This window comes from Suricata suricatta, chromosome 12 (assembly GCF_006229205.1).
Source record: "Suricata suricatta isolate VVHF042 chromosome 12, meerkat_22Aug2017_6uvM2_HiC, whole genome shotgun sequence".
In the NCBI taxonomy this organism is placed as follows: domain Eukaryota; kingdom Metazoa; phylum Chordata; class Mammalia; order Carnivora; family Herpestidae; genus Suricata; species Suricata suricatta.
Window position 1 is genome coordinate 86,271,758 of NC_043711.1, and position 27,745 is coordinate 86,299,502.

The 27,745-nt window shown below is 47.3% G+C and overlaps 2 long non-coding RNA genes across 4 annotated transcripts; one reads left to right on the forward strand and one right to left on the reverse strand.

Annotated features, from left to right (window-relative positions):
- Positions 1-5,882: 5,882 nt before the first annotated feature.
- Positions 5,883-14,434, reverse strand: LOC115275492. Its single transcript, XR_003901586.1, has 2 exons — positions 14,207-14,434; positions 5,883-6,055 (listed from the first exon to the last, which is right to left on the reverse strand). It is a non-coding gene; the product is annotated as an uncharacterized LOC115275492 (long non-coding RNA).
- Positions 14,435-16,652: 2,218 nt separating this feature from the next.
- On the forward strand, positions 16,653-24,697 carry LOC115275366. Of its 3 annotated transcripts, XR_003901511.1 has the most exons (4): positions 16,653-16,741; positions 17,361-17,467; positions 23,820-23,878; positions 24,642-24,697. It is a non-coding gene; the product is annotated as an uncharacterized LOC115275366 (long non-coding RNA). The 3 variants fall into 3 exon arrangements; XR_003901512.1 differs by lacking the exons at positions 23,820-23,878; positions 24,642-24,697 and adding an exon at positions 21,150-21,329 and having other exon boundaries at positions 16,653-16,883; XR_003901510.1 differs by lacking the exons at positions 23,820-23,878; positions 24,642-24,697 and adding an exon at positions 21,150-21,329.
- Positions 24,698-27,745: the final 3,048 nt, after the last annotated feature.

A 27,745-nucleotide genomic window follows, 5' to 3' on the forward strand; every position in this document is an offset into this window, starting at 1 on the left:
GTGTGTGTGTGTGTGTGTGTGCTTGTGCGACCTCACCTGTTTCCACAGCAAGGACTTGTGTGTTGACTAAGGACCCCTCGGTGGTCCAAGAGGCCCTGGTCACAGCCTTGAGTCAGCTTCTTCTGTGCCTCAGAATTCTCTTATGTGATCAAACCACTGAGAAGCATTTTATGCCCACATCAGAAGGAAACAGTGACAACCTCAGTTTACTGTTTGAAGGGGAGGTGTGGCCCTGGCCCCAGGTTGTCCAGAATTCTAGTGTCTAGATGGGTGGTATCCTCTGGGCCACTTCTGTCTCCTCCACCAGTAAGCAGGAGAGGGGATTCCATTATGTAAGGCTCTGGTAAGACCTTAGGAAAGTCTTTTTTTCCCTCTCTGAGCCTCAGGTCTCATGAGAAAATTGCATAAGATTGTTGAGAATTACATGAAGTTAAGTCCTGTGCAAAATAAGAAAATGCCCTCTGACTGGGTACTTCCCACAGGCATGGGCCATGTCTCTCTATCTTTGTTCCCTAGTACTTGTTGGGAACCCAGTGAATGACAAGCTCTTAGTTCCTATTTGCTGAAGTTGCAAATGAATGAATAAATGAATAAATGAATGGTTGTCCGAAACCCATGGGCGCACAATAGAAGTTTGATGTAATTTTCATGTACTCTGAGGCTGAACTTCTCAATTGTGTTCTGCAACACATTACTGTTCCTTGATGGGTCAATAGGTGGGGGGGAAATGTCATGGTGAAGAATTATCCTATTGTTAAATATTTTTGGAATATGGGAGACCTTGGAGCTTCCCAACATTAATTGATTCAGTACACTTTTATTGCACATCTACTATATGTTTGGCACCAGTCTGGGTGTTGGGGATAGATGGAGCTGTCAATAAAAGAGACATTCCTTTGCTCTTATTTTTTATAATTTTTTAAAGATTTTATTTTTAAGTAATCTCTACACTCAATGCTGGGCTGTAACTCACAACCCTGAGATCAAGGGTCACACACTCCACTGACTGAGCCAACCACGTGCCATCCTTTTTTTATATACCTTTATCACTTTTACATTCATTCCAAAATAATATTTTAACTTTGCCTACTTTGAATTTAATATAAATGGGCTAATGTTGTATGTATTCTTTGATGTCAATATAAAAAAGACTTATTTGTGTTGCTATGTTTAGCTACAGTTCACTCATTTTTATTGTCATATAGTATTCTGTTGCATGATTACACCACAATTAATCATTCTACTCTGATGGGTATTTGGATTATTTCCAGTTATGGGCTATTACAAACCACACTGCTATGTCATTGTGTATGTGTCTCCTAATGCCATATACAAAAGTGTCTCTAGAAAGAAATGAGATTGCTGGGTCACAGAACTTATGTGTTTCCAACTTTGCTAGATAATGCCCAGCTCTTTTCCGAAATGTACCAATTTACATTCCCACCGGAAGTGACTGAGACTTCTTAGTGATCCACCTTCTCACCATTATTTCTTGGTCCTGTCTCCTTTTCTCAGAGTCTTTGAACGTGCTGATCCTCCTTCCTAGCGCATCTCTTTTCCTATTTTCTTATTTGTCTGGTTAACTCTAAGGTGGCCATTAAAGACTCTCCCTCCTGGCAGTCTTACCTGACTCCTTAAATCTGGATTATGTGCCCCCCCAATACTCCCATAATCCCTTCCATAGCATGATACACATCACACTGTATTATACATCACACTCTATTATAACTTCCTATACACATTCTTGTCTCTCCCCCACCACCAGACTGAGGCATCCTTGAAGGCAGGGGGTATATCTTGGTCTAATGCAGTGCCTGCCACACAGTTGGTGCTCAATACATGAATACTGAACAAACAAGTAGAATCCATTTCTTCCCTCAACTCATAGTTCCCTTCAACCATTGGGAAGCCAGGTGAGTATTAAGGCTTTTCAGAGAATTGTTGCCAAAACAACAAATAATAACTCTGGGGAAATTAATTGTCAGATCTGGCTCTTTCATTAATGGCTCATCAAAGGACTGTGAGCCCCCAGGGGGACTCTTAAAAATAAGTAACTGATCAGCATGGAAGGAAGGGCATCCTCTTCCCAGCACACCCCCTGCCACCACCACCAACACACAAACAGACACACCTCCTGCAAGTTGCACGGCCTGGCCATTTAACACAGTTATTACTAAGTCCCACTTAGTGAATTATGAGCGAGAGCCCCGAGAGAGCTTTCAAAGATCTTCAAATGAATGTTTAAAAGCCTGCGGTTGCTCAAACAGGCTCAGCTAATGGCATTTATTACTTGGAGGATAGGGTATTTACATAAAGCTGGATTTTTATTATAATGGTCGGATGGTTCCCGAGAGGGAGGGTGGGAGGTAGAAGGGAAGGTGAAGAGGCAAACGTTCTACTTAAAGTTGATTTCAACTGATGTTGTCAAACCTAGGGTAGGGGTTTAGTAGGTGACCAGGAGGCAGAAGGGGCCAAGTACAGAAAATGGTACTAGGTCCCTGTAGAATAAGAGTCAGCACCCTGGACAGCTCATGGTGTCTGCCATTGATGTGTTGGTAAGTACTCCGTCAAACAGTTCTCATTCTTACTAGGGTCGTTCCATGGATGATCTAGGGAATGTCCCTCATTTATTGTAGCTATACCTGGAGTGTGAGTAATCCAGGGTATTCTTTGTCTCCTGGCTTCATCAGTGGTTCTAGGGATCCCTATGTACTCATTTGCATGGCGATGGTCAAGATGAAGAATTGAAGGGGCACCTGGGTGGCTCAGTCAGTTTAGCGTCTGGCTTCCGGCTTCGGCTCAGGTCATGATCTCACCGTTTGTGGGTTCAAGCCCTGCGTCAGGCTCTGTGCTGACAGCTAGCTCCGAGCCTGGAGCCTGCTTCTGATTCTGTGTCTCCCTCTCTCTCTGCCCCTCCCCTGATCACGCTGTCTCTCTCTGTCTCTCAAAAATAAATAAAAAACATTAAAATTTAAAAAAAGGATGAAGAATTGAAGCCAGTTAACATCAAGGAGCTTTTATTAGTTGTCTATTACTGCATAAGTAGCCACCTGCAAAACTTAGAGGCATAAAGCAACAATTATTTGCTGTGATTCTGCTGATGGGGTGATTCGGCCTATCTACTGGCCTTGCCTGGGCAACTCATGCATCTGCAACCAGCTACAGTGGATCTGTAGGGGCTGGAGGGTGAAGCAGTGAGAAATGAATTTAAGGAGGTGATGATGCCAGGATGAATCTGGAATATGTGTCTTCCAGGTGGGCATCACTGAGAAGAACATTTTAGGAAGAAGAACCAATGTGTGAACAAACATATGAACTGACTGGGAGGTGTTTGGGAGCCATGGAGATTGGTAAGTGGTCCTGAAGGCCCAGATCATAGGAGGAAGAATGATTTCAGATAGCTCTGGGGAGGTGAATAGAGCATTAGGTACTATGTAGGGGACTTGACCATTATTCTGTATATTTTGAGGAGAGCTAAAGTGATAAATAATATTTAAAAGAATAATTACATACCAGGCATGTTGCTGAGCATTGGAGATACAGCATTATTTCATTTAATCCTTGCTATTGCCACCAGTTTACACATGAAGAAACCGAGGCATACCCAGAGTTGCATTACATAGGTAGCATGTGCCAAGGAGTCTGGCTTTAGAACTGGTTATTTTAGTTACTATATTCCATAGCCCTTTGGTCAGGGGTTAAGCTGGGAGTAGGACAGTTAATGAGAAATGAGGCATGATTAAATTTGCATTTCATAAAATAATGGGGGAGTTCCATAATTAATATAAATATGAAAAATGTTGGATTAAACAAATGTTATCATATCTCTTTATTGCTAGACTTCTCAGAGCCTAACGTGAGACACTAATATGTGCTAGAAAGTAAGCTCCATGAGCACAAGAGACCTTGATGCAGGGTAAGGGGAGGAAATGGGTGTCCCAAGGTGACCAGAGCTGGCAGGGATCTAAGTGGTCCCTTGAGTACATCCCTTGATATTTTTTGGTTCTTGATTAAGTCTAAAATCCACTTTATAGTTATTCACTTATAAGATTAATTCATTCTTTTGGAAAAAGTTGAATAATATGAAAGTGAAAAAAGAAGCATTACAGCTTCCCCAAATCCCCTTACAATCTCATTCCATGAAGAAATCAATATTAATAGCCTGGTATATTTTGTTCTACATGTCATGCCAAACTCATACACATAAATACAGTTTCTTCTTTTTCAAAAAATAGGATCATATACCATTCCTCTGTAGCTTGACATTCCACAACTTAATATATCATGGACATCATTTAAAATCAGCCCTTGCAGATTTAGTAGACTTTTTCAATAATTGTGGAATATTCCCCAGTTTGGATATAGCATAATTTACTCAAAGTTCCTTGTTGATAGACCTTTAAGTAATTTCCTATTTTGGCCACTAACAATAATATTCAATAAATATCCATTATATCCATAGGTCCTGATACATTTTTTTCTGTAAGATAAGTTATCAGAGAAAAATGGCTGGATGAAAAAATGTGCTTTTTAATCTTTTAATAAATCCTGACAGATTATTTTTCTCTAAATATTGTAGTGATTCACCCTTTTATTAATGATATAGAGAAACTTTCATTTCTCCACTCCCTTTCTAACAGTGGCTCTTATCAATTCATAGGGTTTTCTTCCCCCAATATGATGAATAAATGAGAAAAGAAAAAAAAATCAGAACAAAGAAACAGTACAAAAAAAAAAGGCCACTCAAAACCCCACCCCTTATTGTTATTTAGATATGTACTTACCTGGGCATTACTGAGGTTGATTATCTTCTCAAATGTTTGTTCATCATTTGTATTTTCTTCTCCAAGAAATCCTTGTTCGCATCACTTATCCATCTTTGTGTCAGGTCGTCACTCTTTTCATTATGGGTTTTCAGTAGATCTTTGCATATTAAGAGTATTAATCTGTTGTCTACTGCATGATCCTTCATTTGTAAATATAGAGAAGTTGTAACACAGGGGGGAAGTGAGTTGTCTGAGGACACCAGAATGCAAGTATCAGAGCTGGACAAGGTCACACTTCTAGATTCCCTGCACAGGATTTCTTCCCTGGCCCATTCCATAGCCTAGACCCTTGTGGTAAATTTTCTGGGACTTGCTAGAACAAATTTTCTCAGAGTATGATCTTCCTTCATCAGAATTATGTTATACTTTATTAAAATTCAGATTCTGGGGCTATACCCAAAACCTGAATCAGAGTCTCTGGAAGTGGAGCCAAGGAATCTTCTAGAAGAGATTTTTATGTTTGTGTTGTAGTCACCAAGATTAGAGAACCATTACCCTAAAAGCTCAAAGTCCTTGCCTAGGCACAAAGGGCACTGCCTGGGGTGGAGAAGTCGGTGGGAAAATGGAATAATATCTCTCCCTTCCCCCATCACCACCAGCTGGGGAGAGAGCCCTTAAGGCTGAAGCCTTGAAACAGAGCTATCACAGGGGACCTGTTGGCTTTATGCTGCCCTTAAGCCAAAAGCAAGCTTTTGTGGAAATAGAGGTGAATCTAATATATCACTTTCTTGCTAGTATAAAGGTGTAAATGTCAATTTCTTCTCGTTTTTGTGAAGATTTGACAAAGCACTTAAAGCAGCACCCATTTTAATCAACAAAGCGTCTAGAAAGATCACAGGGTGGCAAGTGTGCCATATCCTATCTGAGCTTTAGGTGGATTTGAAAATTGCACTTTTAATTAAAATTGGCATTTCTGAAGCTTGGCTGGAGCTGGCCGTTTTACTGGGGAATTGCAGATTGTGAAGCAAACAATCTGAGGGGAGGGTTTAAATGAGCAAAGAGCAGGCTTGTATATGAACAAGAAGCACTTGTTTAAATAATGAAGTGGAGAAAAGATAATGTAAAAATGCCTTTGTGTTTAGATAGGTTTCCTCAGAGACCCAAGGCATTGTAGCTGAGCTGTCCGAGGTGCTGACGGTTGACTGAGAGGAAAGCTTGCCAGAGGTGAGTGCCTGGCCTGTAGTTCTCAGTCCATCAGGTTTGGCCTTTTTCATCAGTTTCTTTCCAACCTATGACAAATGCATTACCAGATGTTATGCTACAATACCATTCACTCATTCAATCCACAAAAGTTACTGATTACTTACTATCCATACTGGGTAGTGCTTTGAAGAATGGGAAAAAATGTCAAGCCAGAATCATTGAGTTGATTCTATTCTGCAAATGTTGCAGTGGACCTCCAAGCTGATATTATTCCAAGATGTAAAGATTGTGTGAGCCAGTAAAAATTTAAAACAATTACGAGCAAGTCAAAGTGAAGACATTTAAGGACATCAACTATCACTCACTCTTTCCATCTTCTGATGGAAAACAGGAGGTTTTAAAACTGAAAAAGCAGGAAAGCCATAATCAGAATGAAAAACAACTGTTTAAAGTGGCTCTATAAAAACTCAATTCATTGTCCTTGTTCTTCTCATTTAACCAAGAGCCATAGAAAATTTCACCATACACTGGCATCAGTTTCAAAACTGGCATTTGGGAGTAATTGATCCATCATGTAGGCCCTCAGGAAATAAATGGAATCTCAAAAAACATCCTAATCAAAAGTCATCTAATGTAACAGATGACTTCACATCTGACCTCCGGGGTCAGCCTGTTGGATAGTCTTATTAGAAAGTTTGTCCTCTTTCCAAAGTGTAATTATGGGTGAAGTGGATATCTATGGGAGTGGGTGGAAAAAGTTGGAATTAGCACTTGTGCCAAAACAGTGTCTGTGATGCTATACTTACTTTCTCCCTCTTAATCTAATGTTCATTCTCATTTTGTGATGTGGGCACCATTCACATCCAGATTTGAGTATGAGAAATGTGTTACATATGAGAGTTTAGTTTATAATAATAATTAAAAAAACTCTCAGGGCACCTGAGTGGCTCAGTCCGTTGGGCAACTGACTCTTGATTTCAACTCAGGTCATGATCTCATGGTTGTGGGATCAAGTCCCATGTCAGGCTCTGTACTGAGTGTCAAACCTGCGTGGGAGTCTCTCCTTTTCTCTCTGCTTCCCCCTGCCCCAAATTAAAGGAGAAATGTAAAAAAATAAAGTCAGTTAAAAAAATCAGTTAATCAAAAAATTTCAAGAACTCTCAAAGATCAGTTTAGAGGGGAGCAGTTAGTTAATAAATAGTATAAAGACAATTATCTAGAAAAAATCTATTTTGACTTTTATTATCAGAGCAGTAATCAAATAAGTTCCAAATGAATCAAAAACTTAGATATAAATGATATAAACATATAAAGTTTTTTAAAACAGAAAACATGAAATTGAAAAGTTATCAAATCTCAGGACTTGATGGATGGATTTGCAAAAGTTGATAATTTGTTGTAGTGGATATTTAAAGTTAAAAAGTTAAATGCATAGAGATCACTTTTGGGGTAGAGGACTTGACAGGGAATCTTACAGGAGAAACATTATCTATTTTATTGAGGCTGGAAATTAATTGAGCTGGATATATAATTGAGATTAATGCATTTTATTTATTATGTGTTAGTTATACCTTGATTTAAAAAAAAAAAGCAGGGTGCCTGGATGACTCAGTTAAGTGTCTGACTTCAGTTCAGGTCATGATCTCGCTGTTCCAGACTTCAAGCCCATGTCGGGCTTTGTGGTGACAGCTCAGAGCTGGACCCTGCTTCAGATTCTGCGTCTCCCTTTCTCTCACTCTCTCATAAATAAAAAACATTTAAAAAAGCAGAAAGAAAGTGAAACCCAACCAAATGTAATAACTGTTTTAGACTACTTACGGGGGGAGATGCCAAGTTCCTATGGTGGCAAAATCCCTTGAGACAAATGTACTTTGTATGAATTCAGACCAGACAGTACTGATTGAATCCCAGTTCATACAAAAAATATTTGAAGTTTCAGGGCACCTGGGTGGTTCAGTCAGTTAAGCATCTTACTTGATTTTGGGTCAGGTCATGAGACCAAGCCCCTTGTTGGGCTCTGTGCTATCATGGAGACTGCTTGAGATTCTCTATCTCTCTCTCTTTGCCCCTTCTTGAGCTCATTCTCTCTCTCTCCCTCTCTCCCTTTCTCTCTCGCTCCCTCTCTCAAAAAAAAAAAAACAAAAATAAAATATTTGAAGTTTCTAGTTGACTACAAATTCAAGAATGTCAGTCATGTGATATGATTCAGCTAGTACCAAAAGAAGGCACAACCCAAGTATTTACTTGTAAAAACATAGTGCCAACAAGGGAAATAATAGACACCTAGCTTGGTGACCATTACCCCACCTGGCTAGCCAATGTTTGAATAAATTAGTGAAATGTGGCCATTGTCTTACATGGCCAACTGTAAGGAGGAAGGAAATCCAGCCCGGACTTTGGAGTAATACTGGCTTGAGTTTGAATCCCAAATGTACCAAATACATGTATGACCTTAGGGAGATAGCATCACTTCTCTGAGCTTAGTTTCCTCACCTATAAAATGGGAATACTACTAGAAGCATTGGAAGGCTGTTGCAAAGACTAAAGGAGGTACTGTCTATAATATACTTATACTTATAATATGATATACTTGGTGTACTGCCTGACAGAATAACACCAGTTAGTTGATGTTAGTGGTATTGTTAACCACGAGTTCCAGGGACGCTCCTTGTATGTCATCTCCACAGTATTCCTGAAAATTTTTCTTTTTTTGAGGAGTTAGGAAAGTTGCACAATCATTTGCCAAAACAACCTAGTTGCCTCCCCTGTTCCAGCTCTTGCCACTGACCTAGAGATACCCCAGAGCACGCATGGTCTCTTTTCACTGCATGAGCTGCTGCGATCAATGTCCAAGGCAGTGAGCAAGGTAGGGAGGGGGCTCTGCTGGAGCGAGAAGATGAAGAAATCGAGAAGCCAGCATAGCAGTAGCCAGAGCTCATTGACTCCTTCTCCCCAAGGGCCAAGTCGACCAGCTGGGGAGGTCTGTCATTAACTCTCTTTATTGTCTACATTTTCTGCCTCACTGGCTCATCTGAGAAGGCAAATTGGACTGGCTTTAAGTCACTCCTTGCATGGACATTGCTTCATTGGCTTCTCGAACTGGGAGGAGCTGGAATCACTGAAAACATTGGCTTCCTAGGAGGCATTCAAACATGTGAGATGGGGGGCCTGGTGTGCACATAACTTGGGGTTTTCCTGAGAGCATATCCTTAAAAGATTGTGGTAGTTTACCCAGCCATGCCTTCTTTTGAGCCTAGAGTCTCCTACCACCACCATTTGGAGGGTCAGTCATGTCCTTTGTGGCAGACTCATACACCTCACTCCCTGCATTAAAAAAATGTGTACCTATGGTATTACTCCACAAGGGTAGAAGCAGCATGGTATGGGCTTTGCATGTAGATTGATGTGCTGCTTATTAGCCATAAAACCTTAGACTCTCTGAGACCAGTCTCCCTGTCTGTAAAATGGGAATGATTACACCTACCTTGAAGTACTGAGTGGGATTAATAGCATTGTTCTCCATATTGAGCGTTTACCAGATATTAAGTGCTAGAATAAGTGTTATTTTAGTCCAACCCTCCAAATAATCCAATGAAGTAGGTACTGTTAACATCTCTATTTTGAAGATGAAGAAACTGAGACACAGAAATTAAACAGCTTATCCAAAGTAATACAACTGTCTCTCTCAACCTCCCCCATGGATTCCATTCATTCCCATGGCTTCTATGTTTATTTTTCTAGTCCCATTCCTATTTCTTAGGTCCATCCTTGTACATCCAAAGGCATACTAACTTGCCAACTTGGGGGCTAAACAGATCTCTCAAACTCAACTGTCCCTAGATGGAAGACATTGAATCAACATGTCCAAGGTCAAAAAGCTAGGGAATCATTAAGCCAGAACCTGAACCTGGGTCTTTGTCTGCAAAGCTTGCATTCTTGGGCACACACTACCTATGAATTGATTTTTCTCTTCAAAATATCCCTCTACTTTTCTGGCCTATTAAACCAGATCTTAGTTAAGACTGTATATCTTATCTGAGCTAAGTCAGACTGACCAGATCACCAGGAATTTTGTTCTTGAGGATTTCAATGTGCATGAAGTATTAGGGAGGATCTCTGAGCTTCCCCCAAAGACTCAGAGTATGTGACAACTCTCACTTATCTAGGCTACCCAAACCTTCTCCCATTTGCCATACAAATGGCAAGTCAAGGTCCTTCTCACAGATGCTATGTTATCTCCACCTTTAGTTCCATCCTCTGTGTAGAACTCAGGCTCAGGCACTCAGATGGGAGATACAACGCAGAGAAGCCGTTCTGGACTTTGCAAAGAAAATTAAATGAAGAAAACTCCATCATATTCTGTTCCCTCATTCATAGTATTAGGGCTGTGATAGCTGGGTGGGTTATGTGAGTTGTAGCATATAAAGAATTTAGCACAGAACAAGGCACAGAAACTAACATCATTGTCATCCCTTCCTTAAAGCTCCTACTCTGGCCACTGTTGATGTGGAATATCTAGTCACCCCACGTCCTTCTTTTCCATGGTCAGAGAATTTTTATTCTCATTCACCTTTCCTTCATCTTTTCTTCAACCACGGGGCAAGTTGAAAAGTACAGACCCAGAAATAATGCACCATTATTTGCCCTGAAAAAGAATTCTCCTTCTTCTTCCTTCACCATGTTCTCTCCCCTTTCCCTCCCTTCCTTCTCCTTCTTTTCCTTTCTCCCTCCTCCCTTCCACCTTCCCTCCCTCTCTCCCTTCCTTCCTTCCTTTCTCCCTCTTCCCTTCCCTTCCCTCCCCTCCCCTCCCCTCCCTTCTTAGTGGAAAGCCTCACAACATGCTGTCCTTGGTCCTGACTCATTTTTTCTCCCTTGTTTAGCCAGGGAAGAAAACTGTGTATATGAATGAAAATATATGTAATGCCACACAGCTAGTGCAGATTGAAGCTGGGACATTTCCCAAGCTAAGTTCTGTATTTTTTCATGTGGCTAGGGCTGCCACAGTACCTTCAGAAAGATGCCCAGAGATGCTGTCTGACCTGGACTGGAGATGCCAGCCTGGGTGTTGCCCTTCCCACAGCCATTGACTTCAGAGCTCTGGGCACAGACAGCAAATGCCTTATCTGGGTACCCTAGAGACTGCCTTGGCTCAGTGATGGCTCCACTGGGACCATGAACGCGGAGCCCAAGCAGGATACACAGGCCGGAGATAAGGCCGACAACAGATTCCCTTTGGCGCTCAGGTGCTGTTCATCAGAAATCAACAGCCCCACAGCCCTGGCTGATGACAGGCACAGGGTGATAACAATGTCATGTGATCAGCAGCCTTGGAGGACAGGCTGTCACAGGCTCCCAGAGATAAGGGAACAATGAGCAACCCTTCCACCTAGGGAGGGGCCAGCATAGGGCCTACAGGGCAAAGCAGCGGAACCAAAGCTTGCCTGGGCTCCCTCTTCCCAGCAGGCCCCCGGAGCTCTGGAGCTCCCTCCTGTCACTAGGGAACCCCAGGCCCTATTATGCACCCACCCTTGCGACCCCTGTTCTCTGGAGTTAATCATGTTATCTCTAGAGTGCAGGCATTAACGGGTAACTGACAAGAAGTTTTTTTCCTACCTCCTGCCACAGAGAGCAGGCCATTGTCAGGGGTGGGGATGGGGGTATGTTGCTGGAAAATTGATCTTCTTCCCGATAGTTTATCCAGGCCACAGACTCCACATTAACAGCCCTCTCCGTGATCAGACCCCTAAGTCGGCCTCAGAGGCCAACCTGAGGCCAACTTAGGACTCTTAAGGAAAAAGGAGGGTGGGCATGGGGGGGGGCTGCAAGCAGTGTTTTTGGGTGTCTTCCCATTCCCACCTCCTGTGGAGCAAAGCTGCTGACTTTACACCCAGGTCCTAGTTTTGGAATGCATTCTGCTCCCCAGTTCCTCTCTTACCCATCCCCCATTCCTGCACACCCCTTTCCCTCCAGGTCACAATAGCCATGAAGTGGAGAGTTAGGATGCCTGGGTTCTGGTCCCTTCTCTGGCCCAACTTTGATGAGTGATCTTAAGGATCATAGGTGAGTCACTTCACTGTCCAGTGTAGTTTCTTCATCTGTAAATTGGGTTGCTACTGTGTGACTCTCAGATCTGCCAGGTAGTAAGAAGTTCCAGGGGAGGAGGGAGGTCTGAGATGTGCCCTCCACCAAACTGACCCAGTGAGCAGGGCTGGGTCTCAGCCTGGGTGTCATTCTGCCTGACTCCCCGCAGGTGCGCTCACCCTCCCCTTTATATTCTTTCTGCTCCTCTTCTTCCTGTGCTGCCTGTGCTGCAACTTCTCATCGGTGCAGCTTCTGTTTTCCTTCCCCCCATTTCTGTCACCCAGTTGATTCTCCCTCCTGCCCCCTTGCTGATGGTTCATGTATATCTCTAAACCTCACACTGCTTTTTCACTCACTGCCCTAGACAAAGGATTATTTATCTAGCCCATATTTTAATACTATTGTGGATGCCTTTGATGTTGTTATGGATGGTCCAGTTGGGGTTGACCTCTCAACTCCAGTTACTTCCATCCCTTTACCCTTTCTGCTTGTACCCACAGACACATTCTAGACTTTGTCATCACCCTTGACCTTCCCACCTTTGAAATATTAAACTTTCTGATGACAGTCTCCCATATTCTTGGTTCTGTAATTCCACTCTGTCTTCTCTCTGATATTACTAAGACTTCCAGGTTCTTACTACTTCCATTTTTCACCAAATGAATGCCCCCTGCTTGCACTATAGCCTTTCTACCTGGTCACACCCCTTGATTCATCATATGAAACATTGTTCTGTCAATAGCACTCTTGTGCTATTGAACATCTACTATGCTCTGGCACAGTGCTAGGTTCAAGAGAGACTATAATCCATGAAGTAGACATTAATTTTCCTCTGGAGCCCCAGAATTTAATCCAATCCAATTCACTCTTAGATCTTCTGTTTGTGATGCTGAATGTCCTAAACATTTCTGGTTTCCAGCATTCTCTGGACTCTCATTGTTGCCAGAGGTCCTTCTATATGCTTCTTATGTGCCTTCTCCCATTCCCCAGGACTGTCTCAAACATGAACTCATTCTTAAGCTTCCATATGAAAAATTTCCTGAATCCCTTTGGTCTGATGACTTTGTTTTCTGAATCTCTGCAAAAACCAGAGGCCATTAGGCCTATTAATTCTGAACGATGAGGGGGCACCTGGGTGGCTCAGGCGGTTGAGCGTCTGACTTCAGCTCAGGTCATGATCTCATGGTTCATGGGTTCGAGCCCCACGTCAGGCAGCTAGCTCAGAGCCTGAAGCCTGTCTTCGGATTCTGTGTCTCCCTCTCTCTCTGACCCTTCCCTCCTCACACTGTCTCTCTCTGTCTCAAAAATTAAAAAAAATTTTAAAAACATTTAGAAAAATTAAAAAAAAATCTGAACAATGAGATTACACTGTGTGTGGTATAAGAACAGAAGAGACCATCCCCAACAATGTGTGTATTATAATCCTGCCTCTGATACAGTCTTGCTGGGCAATCTCAGATGCTGCTACATTGGATCAGTGGTTCTATATATCTTACAGTCCTGACACCTTCGGAGATTATATTGAAGCTATGGACTCTCTCCCCGGAGGAGTACCCTTGCAAATACATTCCACCAACAATTTCAGAAAGTTCGCAGACTCTGAAGCCCAGTTAAGAGCTTGTGGATTAGGGGCATCTGGGTGGCTCAGTTGGTTAAGCATCTGACTTTGGCTTGGGTCATGATCTCACGGTTCATGGGTTCAAGCCCTGCATTGGGGTCTGGGCTGACAGCTTCAGATTCTGTGTCTCCCCCTCTTTCTGCCCTTCCTCCACTCATGCTCTGTTTCTTTCTGTCTCAAGAATAAATAAAAACATAACAAAATTTAAAATAAGAGCTTGTGGATTAGATGCGCTCCATGAACCTTTTCAACTTTCTGGCCTAAGAATTGGTGATCTTATGTTGCCTTCGCCCCATACACGTCAGGGTGCAGAGGGTAAGGGGTGAGTTCAGGAACCTAACTGGAGAACAGAGATATGAATGGAGATGGAGCAGGGATCGTTCATCCTCTCCAATGAGCATAATAGTATAAAGGAGTCTCTCTTCCTTTCTCAGTTCCCAAGAATGCGAAATTAGGAAATGTGAGTGTATTACCTATTGCTGGGTAAAAATTTATTACCCCAACTTAGCAGTTTAAAACAACAGTAAATATTCATTACCTCTCATAGTTTCTGTGAGTTAAGAATTCACGATTAACTTATCCAAATGGTTTTGGTTTGAGTCTCTCAAGAAATTGCAGTCAAGAATCAGCTGTTGTCCAAGGACTTGAATGGGCCTGAAGATCCACTTCCAATGGGATTTACTCACTTGGACAACAGATCAGTCCTGACTGTTCATGAGAGGCCCTGATCCCTCCCCACGTGGGCCTCCCCTTAGGGCTGCCCAAGTTTCCTCACAACACAGTGACTGGCTGCTCCAGAGTGGGTGATCCAAGAGAAAGCAAGATGGCATTGTGATGTCTTTTCTGACTTAGTCACGTGTCACCTTTTCCACAACACCCCACTGGTCACGCAGGTCAGTGCAATTCATTGTGAAAGAGACCTTTGCCGGGGCATGAATTCTGGGAGGCGATCATCACGGGAGACTCTCCTGGGGGCTGGTTACCGTGGTGGGAGATGTTCCCACTTCCCACTGGGGAAGCCACCGCACTTGCTCAGAAGTTGAGTTTCTCAGGCATATCTTCCTGTACTTCGGGGGATATCCATTGGTCTTTGTTCATTTCCCTTTGGGTTCCAGCTCCATGAGGCTAGCTAGCAAAGCACATTTTTCTTTTGTTACAAATGAAGCATGTAAGTTACCACCATGTTGGATCTAACGATAACAGCCACCCCCTTATGCAGCAATAACAGCCACCCCCTTATGCAGCAGTCGCTACATGCCACACACTGTCCTAAGCACCTTACGTATATGGACTCATTTAACCATTAAAGAGATCGACAAGGCAGAAGTCATCATTGCCCCCCAGTTTACAAATGAGGAAACTGAGGCACAAAAAGCAAAGTAATTTCCCCAAGGCAACACAGCTGGCAAGTGTCAAAGCAAGGGTTTGAACTAAGGCATTCTATGGAGCAGGTGCTCTTAACCGCCAAACTTGACCACCAGCAGAAGGGGGTGTAAGTGGCCTGGGGTGTGGGAGTTCCCGAGTTCTGTGGGAGTATTTAGAGAGGATCAGTGACTGGGAGCTGGGGGGCGCAGGCATGTAAGGGCAAAGGAAGCACTTGGGGCGGGTGAGCTAAGAGGCAGGAAAAGAAGCCAGAGCTATGGGGTGGGGTGGGCGTAGGGTGGGGGAGACCAGGCAAGGCAGGAGAGAATTTGGCCAAAAGTTCCACAGGCCACCAAGTGGTTGAGGAGAATGAGGATGACTTTGGGGCCCTTGGAGGAAGCAGTTCAGGAGGGTGGAGAGTGGCAGCCCGATTACAGTGGGTCGGGGGCATGTGAGTGTGAGGCAGCAGGTGTAGACCAGTCTTAGGAGAGGCTGGCTGTGTTTGAAGGGGAGGCAGCCTATGGAGTGTGGGGAGAGAGGGTGCAGGGCCATCCCAGGGCGACATGAGGGGTTCAGGACAGACCCCAGCCTGAGCCCCGCCTACTCCCCTGGCCAAGCAGCACAGAATCTGCCTGCAAAGGCTTGTTCCTGGTCCCAGAAGGAAACCCCCATCCCAGGGAGTGCCAAGTGAGGCCTGAAGACATAAATATTTGCTCGGCTTCTGCCCTTCTTGTTCAAATAGGGCATTGCTTTGGGGGTGGAGGCTGGAGGCTGGCTGCCGTAGCAAGGAAGTGAGAAATCCGTGAGGGTGGAGGAGTGTGAAGGAGCTGCGAGTGCTCTGGGGCCACTAATGAATCCCCCAGGCTCTGGAGCTACTGGAATCCATTAGCTCATCAAAGCAGCTAAATAACACCCCTGCTCCTTTATGAGACATCTGTTCAAACAAAGCCAACCTTTCCCCTCCCGGCCAGTCTCCACCACACACTGTGCCTGCTCTGCTCTGGATGCCTGTGGCTGAATCGGGCGGGTTGGCTGTGGTAGTGCCTGTCTGTCTCCCTGGCTGTAACATGGCGCGTTATTTTAACAGAGTGTGTTGTTATGTTATGACCCTGACCATGAGCTTCTCTGGGGCTGTGCCCTGCATGGGTTTCTTGATGCCATTATTGGTGAGTCTATGTGTGCTAGCTGCTATGAACTGAGTTAGTGTGTGTGTGTGTGTGTGTGTGTGTGTGTGTGTGTGTGTTTGCAACACTCTTTGCTGTGCAACCATATTGTTATTTTTTTTTGTACATGCAGTGACAGTTTGTGTGCTGCCTGTTGAGATGGTATGTTCCTCTGTATGAGTTGGTGGTGGACGTGTGAGACATCTCCTCTGTAAGTGTGTGTTGGTGCGCACACGCACTGTAAAGCCGTCCCTGAGCCTGTACGTAGCTATATTATGCCACCTGGTCATACACAAGGGTGCTTGCACAACGTTGTGACTGTGTGTAGCTGTTTGAAGTGGGTGTTGGGCTCCGTCCAGTGAGGTCATGTTGTCACCGTTAGATACTGTGTTTTAGTAGGATGCTTTATGATGATTTAGGAAGGACCTGAATCCCTGACTTTGCCTTTCCAGCAGACCAGGGCCACCCTGGGGAGCATCTGGCAAGACATGGCAAATGTGGATGGATGGTAGATGGGGTGGGGCCCCCCTCCTCCTCCACTGTTGCACGTAAGTCCAAGCCCTGAATCCTAGGACACATCAGACAAGAGCAAAGGGATCTTGCAAGAGGCAACCAGGCCAGTATTCGGATGAGGGGAGGCATCTGGAGAGAAGTGAGGCAGTCAGACAAGCCTGAGGAATCCATGGCCAGGTGCGGGGGAAGGTCAGGAGCTAAAGATTCCATAAGTGGCCAGTGAATCCCTGTTCCCACCACAGCATAGTCGGGTTAGACTAGCAGCTTCCACACGCATCAGAACCACTTGGGATATTTGTTTCAATGCAGATTTTTAGACCCACAAGCAAAGGTTCTGATTTAGTAGGGCCGGGCAGGGCCCTGGTACCCAAGAATCCTGGGTACTCGGGACCACAGTTTAAGAAAGCCTGGATTCCAGGAACCCTAGGACAAGATGGTGAGAACCATGAGGTACAGTAAGAATCTATAAGGGAAGAGGAGGAAAGCAAGATGAGGAAAGGAGGGGGAGTGGAGCTAGAGACCGGGGCGTGGCTGGTGTCCTACATCCTGCCCTGTATCTCCCACACACGCCCTGTTCCTGACTGTGCCCGGTCCTCTGGGCTCCTCACCTGTGCATGGGGCAGCCTGAGTGCCTGGGACTTAATCTCTCCCCAGCCCCCCAGCCTCTGTGCTGGGCAGCCTTCGGCCCCGGATGCAGAGGACTTGGGAATAAAGACCTGGCTCTCTCGTTCTTCAGGTGGCACATCAGTAACACATTGGAGGTGAGTTCTGCTCTGTCTCCCAGAGGTCCCCAGTGGGATCGAACCCCACTTGTCCACAGCAAAACCTGCTCAGTAACTACCCCTCCATTTATTTGGGGCTTTCCCCCCTTCCTGCTCCCTCTTGCTTTCCAGCTGATGCTTCCTAGAATCCCTTGCCATCTAAACTACTAGCACCTGCATCCATGTCTCAGGGTTGGCTTTTTGGGGATTTCAACCTAAGACAGGGTGGGGGGAGGGGTAAAAATCAAGTAGTGCTGGATGGAGCTGCTCAGGTGGAAGAATGACTGGGGGAGGGGGGGGTCCCAGCTTTCTCTTCCACTGGCTGTTGGCGTTTTTCCCCTATGTTTAGAGAGGGCTAGAGCTGCCTGCTCACGGCCCCTGAAGAAGGAGCGAAGGTTCTCTCCATGTACTGCTTCCTCTCTAGTCTTTGATGTGCTGGATCAGTGTGAGGGATCCTTGGAAGTCGCCACTTCCAGAACATTATTCTTGAGGCCACAGCCTGTGGCCTCCCAGCGTTCCACCCAAGGGCGCCTTCCAGGGCCACCCTCCTAACCCTTAGCCTGGGGTGGGGTGGGGGAGGCAGCTGTGGGCCTGGCAGGAGCTGCTGAAACCTCCAGCAGCTCCAGTTCTGGAAGCTTCTTTCCAGCCCCATCTGGATGGAATTCCTCCGGTCAGGCTGCTTAGAAGGGGTATCTGGGCTGTCAGATGCTGCTGCTCTTCGGTAAGCCCAGCCTGGCTCCCGCGGGCAGCTCCACCATCTGCTTTGGTAATTTCCTGCAAGAATGTACTACCGGAAAAAAGACCCCTCTCTGATGAGACCCAGCTGCCCAAAGGTCAGCCCCACTGAGTAGAGCCTCTGGGCTTTGTTCTGGGGTCATTGCAATGCCCAGAACCTCTTAGTATACACAGTACTGTCCCAGCCTTTCCCTCCAGTGCTGCAAAGTGGGGCCTCTGGGTGCAATCCATGGGTCCGTGGGTCTTCACTAGAAAAACAAGTATGTTTCATGGTGAATGTCACCTGGTGAGTGTCTGGCTGCCCAGGGTACCATGGTGAGATGATTCTGAAGCTGTGTCTGGGCCCAGAAGAGGGTTGTGGAGTGGCTGGTTGGTGGCCTGGAGTGGGGAGTGGTAGCAGGCTGCTGTGCCCCCCTCCACATCCCCTCGGCCACCTCCACACTCATCTCCAGCTTGGGTGGACAGAGTGTGGGTCTGCTGGCAGCTTCCCCTGTCAGGTGCCTGATTCCATACTCCTCTCAGCTTTCTCTGGGGCCATGAGAGTCAGTGCAACCCACTCTAAGTGCACCTGGAAGTGTTGGGGGGCAATGGCCACGGGGGATCCGGAGGGTGGGCAAACCTCAGCCTGCGAGGCTGGGAGTCAGTGGACCCAAGCTCCAGGCTTCTCATCCGATGGAGGGACAATTCTGAGGTACCTTCTGCGTGATTCCTCAGAAAGTCTCCAACAGATTGAGCCCTAATTGCCTCCATGGCACCCACTCATTACTGCGCCCTTCCTCCACTGGCTTTCTCCCTCCCCTGCTTCTGGGGACCACTCCCAAATACTCTACTTTCTACCAGGTTCTTGTTTTGGGGAGGATCCCCAACTAAGACAAGCATGACAGCAAATGTGTCCACCCTCACTCTGTAATGTGGCTGTGACAACACTTGGTGTTATCAACTTACTAGCCCCAGGAGCTGGGGTTGGGGGAGGGGGCAAAGGCAAAAAATGGGCAAGAGCCAGAGCCTTGGAAGGGCCCAGTGTGGTGGGGCTGGTGGACACCTACATAAATAACACAAGCGATGTCCTAAGTAACACAAAACAGGAGGAGCACAGAAAAGGAGGCTTTTGCTTCCGCACAAAGAGGCCAGCGAAGGCTTTTCTTTGGAGGAGCTAACATGTGAGCTGAGCCTTTAGTACGAGCATTATTCCCTGTACTTTGTGTTCACAATATTGTGTCCACTCTTCTAGAGAGCTTTCCTGCTGTCTCCTCCTTCCGACTGGGTCACATCCCCCTGGCCCCAGCCTCTCCTGCAGAGCCCTCCATGGCACAGGGCTGTTTGTGGGATTATTTTGCCAGACCTCTGACTCCACTAGATTAGAAGCTTCAGGAGGGCAGGGACTAGGCCTGGTTTTGGTGACTTGTCAGTCCCCAGCATGGAGGACACCTCCTGCCCCTCCCCTCTGCTGTCACTTTTGGTCTGATTCCATCGCCTCCCGCATGAGGAACCTGCATCCTCACTGGTCTTTCTTCTCTGCACAACCACCGCTGTCAGCACCTGCTTGCCCAGCCCCCGCCCCGGTCGGGGGGGGGGGGGGGCTACAGTCAGTCCCCCACCCCCAGGCAAGGGGTCAATTCAGACCTAGAAGGAGAGGGTTGGCAGGCCTTGCCCCTCCCCCCTCCCCAGCAGCACTAGAATGAAGGGGCTGGGATTATTCTACCACTTGAATCATTCACAGGCCCCAAATAAGTCCTGGCTACCTACCCACTGAGCCAAGCCTTACCCCAAGAGTGTACAAGATGATAAACTGAGGCAGATCACCCTTTTAATCTCAGAACTCCTGGTTTCCTCCTCCTCCAGGAAGTCTACCCTGGCCTGCTCCCTTGAGCCAAGTCGGGTGCCTCCTTGTTATACCCTTAATCCCCATGCTTCCCTCTAGCATGGGTCCCACTGCACAGCGTATTTCTTTCATTCATTCATTCATTCATTCATTCATTCATTCATTCATTCAACAAATATTTATTGAGCCCATATGACGTGAGAGGCTCTGTTCTAAAAGCTGGGATACGCCAGTGGACAACATAGGAAAAAAATCCCTGCCTCATGGTGCTTCATTCTTGCAGGAAGACTGATACTAAAGAAGATAAACAAATATGCAATAGATCAGGTGATGGGAAGTGGTGTGGAGAAAAAGAGATACAAGCCAAGGGATAGGAAGTATGTACCTGCAGCAATTTTAAAAGCACGGGGACAGGGAGGGCTGCCTCAAGATGGTGGCCTTGAGGAAAGACTGGAGGAGGAGGAGGAGGAGGCCATGTGGATACTGAAGGAGAGGGTTTTGGGCAGAAGGGACAGCCGGGGCAAGCTCCTGGGGCAGCAGAGAGCCTGGCCAGTCCTCCAAGTGTGCTGGGAGCTGCTGGGCTTTGAGCAGAGAGGACAGGATTGGACCTCAGTTGTGACAGCCTCATCCAGGTTCCCACATTGAGTGGAGGCTTCTGGAGGGACAAAGACAGAAGCAGGCAGCCCAGACAGGAGATGTCTGCAATAACCCGGCAGAGGGATGCTGGTGGTTTGGACTGGGCTGCGGTGCATGCGGTGATCAGCCTCTGGAGTGGGAAAAGCTGGCTTCCCAGATTTGCCTTCCAGGACCCTTACTGGGTCTGGATCCCTCCCACAAGCCCAGCCGTCTCCAGGCTCCCTCTTTTCCTGGGGACTGCTTTCTTTGCCCCCCAGCCCTGGCCCATCCCGTATGCTGGGATCACGGTGCTGTTACTCCTCACAGACTCTGGCTGTCCCCCACCCTGGGGTGGGCTCCTTAGGTCCTGAGCCCTGGTTCATCAGGCCCTCCAAAGGGGATGTCTGCCTCTGCCCCAGACCAGCTCTCCAATCTCAACCTTCCTCCTCTTCAGCAGCCCACGTGGGTTAACCCTCCCTTACGTACCAAAGTCTCTGCTTCCTTCCCCAGGTCCGTCCCCTGCTGCAACCATGGAAATGCTTGCACGTTCCCGAATGCACCAGGCCTTTTCCATCCCGGGATCTATTAGAAAGCGCTTCCCCTGCCCTCTTCCCTCAGGGCTCAACTCAGGTGTCACCTCTTCCAGGAACCCTTCTGAGGGCCTTCAAGCTAAGATACACCTTCCTCCCATTCTTCTGGTCACACACTCTTTCCTTGGGGGACAACCTGTCCCCCACAGTACTCTAAATCTAAGCTCCCTCAGGTGAGCTTCTATAGCCCAGTTCTATAGCCTTGCTGCAGAACAGTCAATGGCTCCCTGATGCCTGATGTTTAAAATACCCTGTGACCTCATCCGTCCTTACAGCTCTGTATTCTGGGCTTGCTTTCTCTGTTCCCAGCTCCCCCCACACCTGACATTCCCATTCCTGGACGTTGCCCTGAGATTTTTCAGGTCAGCAGCAGGAAGTGGTCCAGCATGCCCCCTAGGACCACCTCAATGGATATGCTGTATTCTGCCTAGACATTTGGAGCTGGGGTATGGGAAGAGAGGCCTGCCCAGGGGAGCAAGGGGAGGCCGGCGCTGCCCCTGTGTTCCTAGGAGTGTGGGATCAGACAGGCTGGAACTTGTCACATCCTAGCTGTGTCTCTTTGGACAAGCCACCTCAACTCTCTGAGGCTTGGCTTCCTCTCTGCAGGTGGAAACATTAAAACCTGCTTTGCAGGCTTGCTGTGAGCATCCAGTGAAATAATGACCATAGAATCCTTAGCCCTCGCCTGGTAAATAGTCAGAGCAGCACCAAATTGTAAGAATAATGGTCGTGGGACCAGTCAATTAGAAAACATCTGCCACTTTTCCAGCCACAGCCGTGACTGGAAGTGAAATTTTGGCTCACACCTGACAGTGCCTGGGTGGTGAAGATTCGGGATCCTCCCCAGGATCCAGCTCTGGGAGAGCGGAGAGGGGGGGTTGGGACAAGCCAGATGCAGTTTGGGAGTCCACACTGAGGAGCTGTGTCCGGGAACTCTGCGAACGAGGAGACTGATTTCCTCTGTGGCCCAAGGTACCACCGTGGGCACCCTGGCTGCGGGTTCTGGACAGGTACCCAGCCGCACCTTCTCTTGGGCATCTTCATCAGATCTGTCCTGACTGGCAGAATTTTTTGGCCATGGGTCTTGACCAAAATGCAAACTCCAAGCTGAGAATGAAGGATGAGATATCGGTCAAGCAGCAGCAGGTGGGCTACCAGCCAGGCCAGAGGGGGCCTCAACCACAGGCTCCCACACTACATGACTCTGCTCATCTGCTTTGAGCCACCTACCAATTCTTCTGCCCAGGAACATTCCAGGTCTTGAGAACATAGCAGCTTTGGGGGGCTCTTTAATTCTCCTCTCATGTCCAAGCCAAGCTCTCAATCATTGGTGCAGGAAGGGCTCCCGTAGCTCTGACTTTGACTGGATAAACTCACCTCTGTATCCTCAGGGCCCATCTCTGGTTTCTAATTTGAAGTCTGTGAGAAATAGCCCACTGTCCTGATCAAGGACATGGAGACTCAGAGCACAGTAAAGCGAGGCTTTAAACAACATTCTTGCAATAGCAGGTGTCTGAGGGACAGGAGCACCGGGGCGGTCACAGCAGACAATTTATCTCCTAGCGTGCAAGTCCCTCCCCTGGTCCCTCATTGGCCGAGGACTACAGAGGTTGCAGCTTTTCCCTGTCTATGCCCACGTAAGGCAAAAAGTATTCTGATTGGAGCAAATGTACATCCCCTGAGGGGATACAGAGACTTTCAGCCCCTCCTCCCTTTATTCGATGATGCTTGGTCATTGCAAAGCCCGTGAAAATAACCCCACGAAACAGAGAATGGAAGAACCAGGAAGTGAAGTGTCTAAGGGTTTGGAATTCCATTGTTGGGGGGGGGGGGTCGTATATATTTCCAATAGGTTGTAATCCTGTTGTTAACGAGACAGCCCAGCTTTTATTTGGTATTTCTGAAAACGGATCACCCCGCTTCTCACAAGGTCCTGTGCTTGCTTATAGTATCAGAGGTGTCACTTAACCGTGAGCCTCCACCTCTAAGCCAGGAGTGGTAAATAAAGCATGACCAGTACATACACTGTCCTCTTCTACCCGCAGGGCAGATGTAACTAACTAATCAGATAACCCTTCCCACTGAGGATACACCTAGCCTCAGAATCCAGGGCTCCTGCAAGCCACGGCCAAACGATTGGGAAACCCATCTGCATTTGAGCAAAGGTCTTTGGGCCCAGGCCACACCAGGGATAATGATGATGATAATGATGATGCTGGCTATAGTGCTGGCGATGAAGGTGGTGATGATGATCTTATTCACAGACATCCATTGTGGTTTGAGGCTTGCAAAGTGCTATCAGCAACCTTATTTCCATAGCTTTACCCCTTCAACCTTCAAAGATAGGGCATTGCTTTAGTTAGGCCTCTTTGGATTGTAACTAATAATCCTCCCCCCGCAACATGCTTGACTAAAGCCCCATGGAAAGTGCTGATGTCTAGGCCGGGGTTGCATCTCTGTCCCTGGGGTCCTCAGAAGGATGATTATGAGATGGACGGGGAGCAGGTGATTCTTCGAGAGCATGGATTCTGGAGGTACGAAAGCACAAGACCACAGGAGCGTGATTGCCTATGCCTATTCTGTTTTCCAGAAGAGGAAATGGGCACTCAGAGATGGCAGATGTCTTACCCAAAGTCACACAGCCAGCAGGTATGAAAAGCCAGGGTCCTAAATCTCGGAGTCCAGGATGCTTGTCCCTTCATTACTGCTGCCCCTCAGAGGCTAAAATGAAGTGACCCTTACCACCTTCAATAAATTCCCCACACAGAGCACTCTGAGGCCATCTCTGGTCCCGCTGGCCAGGACCACAAGGTCTTTTTATCGAAGTGGACAGAAGGGACCCTGACTCTGTCATGATCCCTCCCCAAAGGGCTGGGCCTGGATTCAGAGGGGACGGTGTGGGGAGGATGAGCAGGGACACTGCCAGCATCCCGCCGCCCAGCCAGAGCCATCCTGCACCCCCCATCCAGGAGACAGCAGGCAGCCAAATAGGCAATTAATTACTGCCTGGCGGCCGCTGGCTCCCCTCCCCCTCTGTTCAGCCGAGTGTGTAATGGAAATGGGGCGCAAACAGACTCCCCCTGCCCAGGGGGACCCTGGCCTGCTCAGCAGAAGATGAGCTCCAGGGAGCTGGGGAAGGGGCGGGGACACAGAGGTGAGTTTATTAAAACCATGAGCTTCCTGGCTCCTTGCCCTGCCCTCCTATGACTCCTGGTGGCAGGCACAGCCTTCTCAGGGCCCCTGCTCAGCAGTGGTCCTTTCCCAGCAGCCGGAGGACAGGAGTGTTGTTGGTATTAGTCTTCCATAATACTGACCACCGTGTGTTGAGGATGTCCTGCATTCTTTACAAGCATTATCTCTGCAAATATTCAAGGAAGTCCTTTGATGTAATTATTTTATCCTTCATTTACAGCTGGACTATCCCTCTCACAGCTAAGAAAGGCTGAGGCCCAGAGCAGTGACGTGGGCTTTTGGGGGGGGGGGCGGGGAAATGTAGTGGTCGGAGCACAGGCTCTGCAATGCAGACCTATTCATGTCCCTCACTATTCATTGGCCCCAGGCCAGTGACTTACCTCCCCTGTGCCTCAGTTTCCTCATTTACAAAGGGGTGACGATGGTCACACCCACCGCATGGGGTTTCTAGGACAGTGTTTGATGTGAAGCATTCAATAAATGGCAGCTGTGTGGCTTTAGAAGGTCATGGGTTTTGCTTAAGCTTATTTTATTTTTTTAATGTTTATCTATTTTTGAGACAGAGAGAGACAGAGCAGGAGCAGGGGAGGGGCAGAGAGAGAGGCAGACACAGAAACCGAAGCAGGCTCCAGGCTCTGAGCTGTCAGCACACAGCCTGATGCGGGGCTCAAACCCATGAACCGCGAGATCATGACCTGAGCCGAAGTTGGACGCTGAATCAACTGAGCCACCCAGATGCCCCAAGTTTATTTTAAGAGAGAGTGCATGTATGGGAGGGGCAGAGAGAGAGGAAGGGGGAAAATCCCAAGCAGGCTCCAAACCATCAGTGTGGAGCCCAACTCGGGTCTCAAACTCACGAACTGTGAACTCATGACCTGAGTGGAAACCGAGAGTCAGCTGCTCAACTAGTCACCCAGGCGCCCGAAGGTAAATGCTTTTATCCTCGTTCCACAGCATCTTTCACAAAGCAAATGCAGCAGGTGCACAAAGTGGACCGTAGTATATACTATTTGCACCCTCTGCACACAACAAACACAAGTAACTCAAGAACTTTTCATTCACAAAACTTCTGGCATGTTCTAGATTCTTCTCACTCTGCCTTCTTGATCCCTCAGCAGCCAATACCTCAGGCGGCTAGCATTTTCCGTGCCCCATATAAAGACTGTGATGGGAATTTTTGTCTGTTCCCGGGGAGCCTTGTACATTCTGCAGATGGATTTGTTTTCATTACACTTACACACACACTCCTGCTACAGATTCTTAGAAATCACCCAACCTAGTTTGAAAAAGTGTTGCCCCAGAAGAAAGGAAATTGGTCTCCCTGGACAACCAGATGGACAGACTGGCGAGCACGTGGCCATGGTGCAGGAAAGGGAAGAAAAGAGAAACCCAGTCCAGATCAAGGCATACAGAGAGAAGTCACACACTGCTGAAGTGTGTCCCAAAGCCAGGGACTGTCCCCTCCCCCACTCACAGCTTGCTGGTGTCCTGGTTCCCCTGATCCCCTGAGTCCTGGGGAAAGGGCCCCAAGAATTCACTGATGTCACCCCAGCACCCGGCATGAGGCCCAGCCCTGAACAGGGGGTCTGCAAGTGCTGAATAAAGGAACAAATGAACAAACAAATGAAAGAATGAACAGCATATCTATTTGGGAGAAGCTGTAAAGCATAAAGAAAAGAGGGAAGGAGAAATAATTAGACAGTGCTGTTTATTTTCGGTGCCTTTAGAATATGAATAATCTCTATAGTCTGACATGAAAGATCTCCAAAGACAAATTAGGTGAACAAAAACAACAACCAATGCACACAACAGAATGTAGAATATGCTACCTATTATATTTTTAAAAAATAGAGGACAAGAAGAACACATTTTTTTAATGTTTATGTTTTAGAGAGAGAGACCGAGTGTGAGCGGGGGAGGGGCAGAAACAGAGAGGGAGACACAGAATCTGAAGCAGGCTCCAGGCTCTGAGCTGTCAGCACAGAGCCCGACACAGGGCTCACACCCATGAACCGGGAGATCATGACCTGAGCTGGAGTCGGATGCTTAACCGACTGAGCCACCCAGGCACCCTGTGTATTTATTTTTGTATTTGGACATGTTGTGTGGGCAAATGGAAGGGTGCTTAGGAAACCAGTAACAGTGGTTTTGGAGAAATGGAAAGTGGGTGGTAGATGGATGATAGGAGCTACAGGGCCCCTTTTCATGACATTTTATATCTGATATATAATAATACATATTTTTTTTCCTGAACCATGTGGAAACAATCAAGAAAAGGAAAAGAAAAAGGAAATTTCCCCTCCAAGAAAACACACAGGAGTCCCCCCTTGCTTGATGTCGGAGGAGGAAAGGATGCTTAGTTATCTTCTCAAGGACTTAGTTCAATAAAGCCTTAGAGATCTCCTAACCTATTGATCTTAGACCAGAACGCATTAGGTGAATTCCCCGGAGCTCCAGGCTTTCAGAAATCGTTTCCCCAAACTCCACATCTCTCTTGCAGCCTCTGTATCCTTCCCTGTGCTGGGGGCCACTGGGACAACAGGCAGCAGGAAAGAATTCTTGGGGGAGGTTGGAAGCTGTCCTGGGGGAGGGGGAGGGGAAAGCTCAAAGGCCTGGGTACAAGGGGCCCAGGAGCAAAAAGAAGGAAACTTTGTCTCTGGCTTCACTGCACCCCTCCCCACACCCACCTGCTGAAAGGGCCAGAAAGATTTCCCCGCCATGGAATTGGGGGTAGGGGTGGCAGTCCTGGTGGACTCCCCCTCCCAGATGCCCAGGGACAGGGAGCACCCGCTACGTCTATAACAGTCCAGTGCAGAAGTAGCACACGAGTTTAGGCAGCGCTGAGCACTGAGGGATGCAGGAGCTGAGCCCCAGCACTGGGAGAATGGGGAAGGGACGCCCTTAGCACTCACCTCTGGGGTCAGATTGATTCAGGAGCCAAAGGGAGGAGGCCAGCGGCTGGGACTGGCTGTCCAGGCCCCGGGATCCTTCCACGTCTATGGGATCTAGACTCAGGGAGCCTGCAGAGAGGCCCCTGCCTCAAGCAGGCCTAGGGCCTTTGAATTTCTGACACTGAGCAATACCCTCCACTAGAGGCTCTTCTGTAAGCACATTCATTTGGCTTTAACATCTTTGCTTGGAGGCGGCCTCCTAATCCTGCAGGGACCTTCACATTGACAACGCAGCCCAGGCCGTGAGTCCCTAAGAGGAAAACCCCAGCGTTGGTTTGCAGCTGGAAGGATGGAGGCCACAGAGAGACCCGCAGGCTCCTGGAGAGCCCCATCCTTGGAACCTGCCCCGGAGCCTGGTCAAACCCCTGGCTGC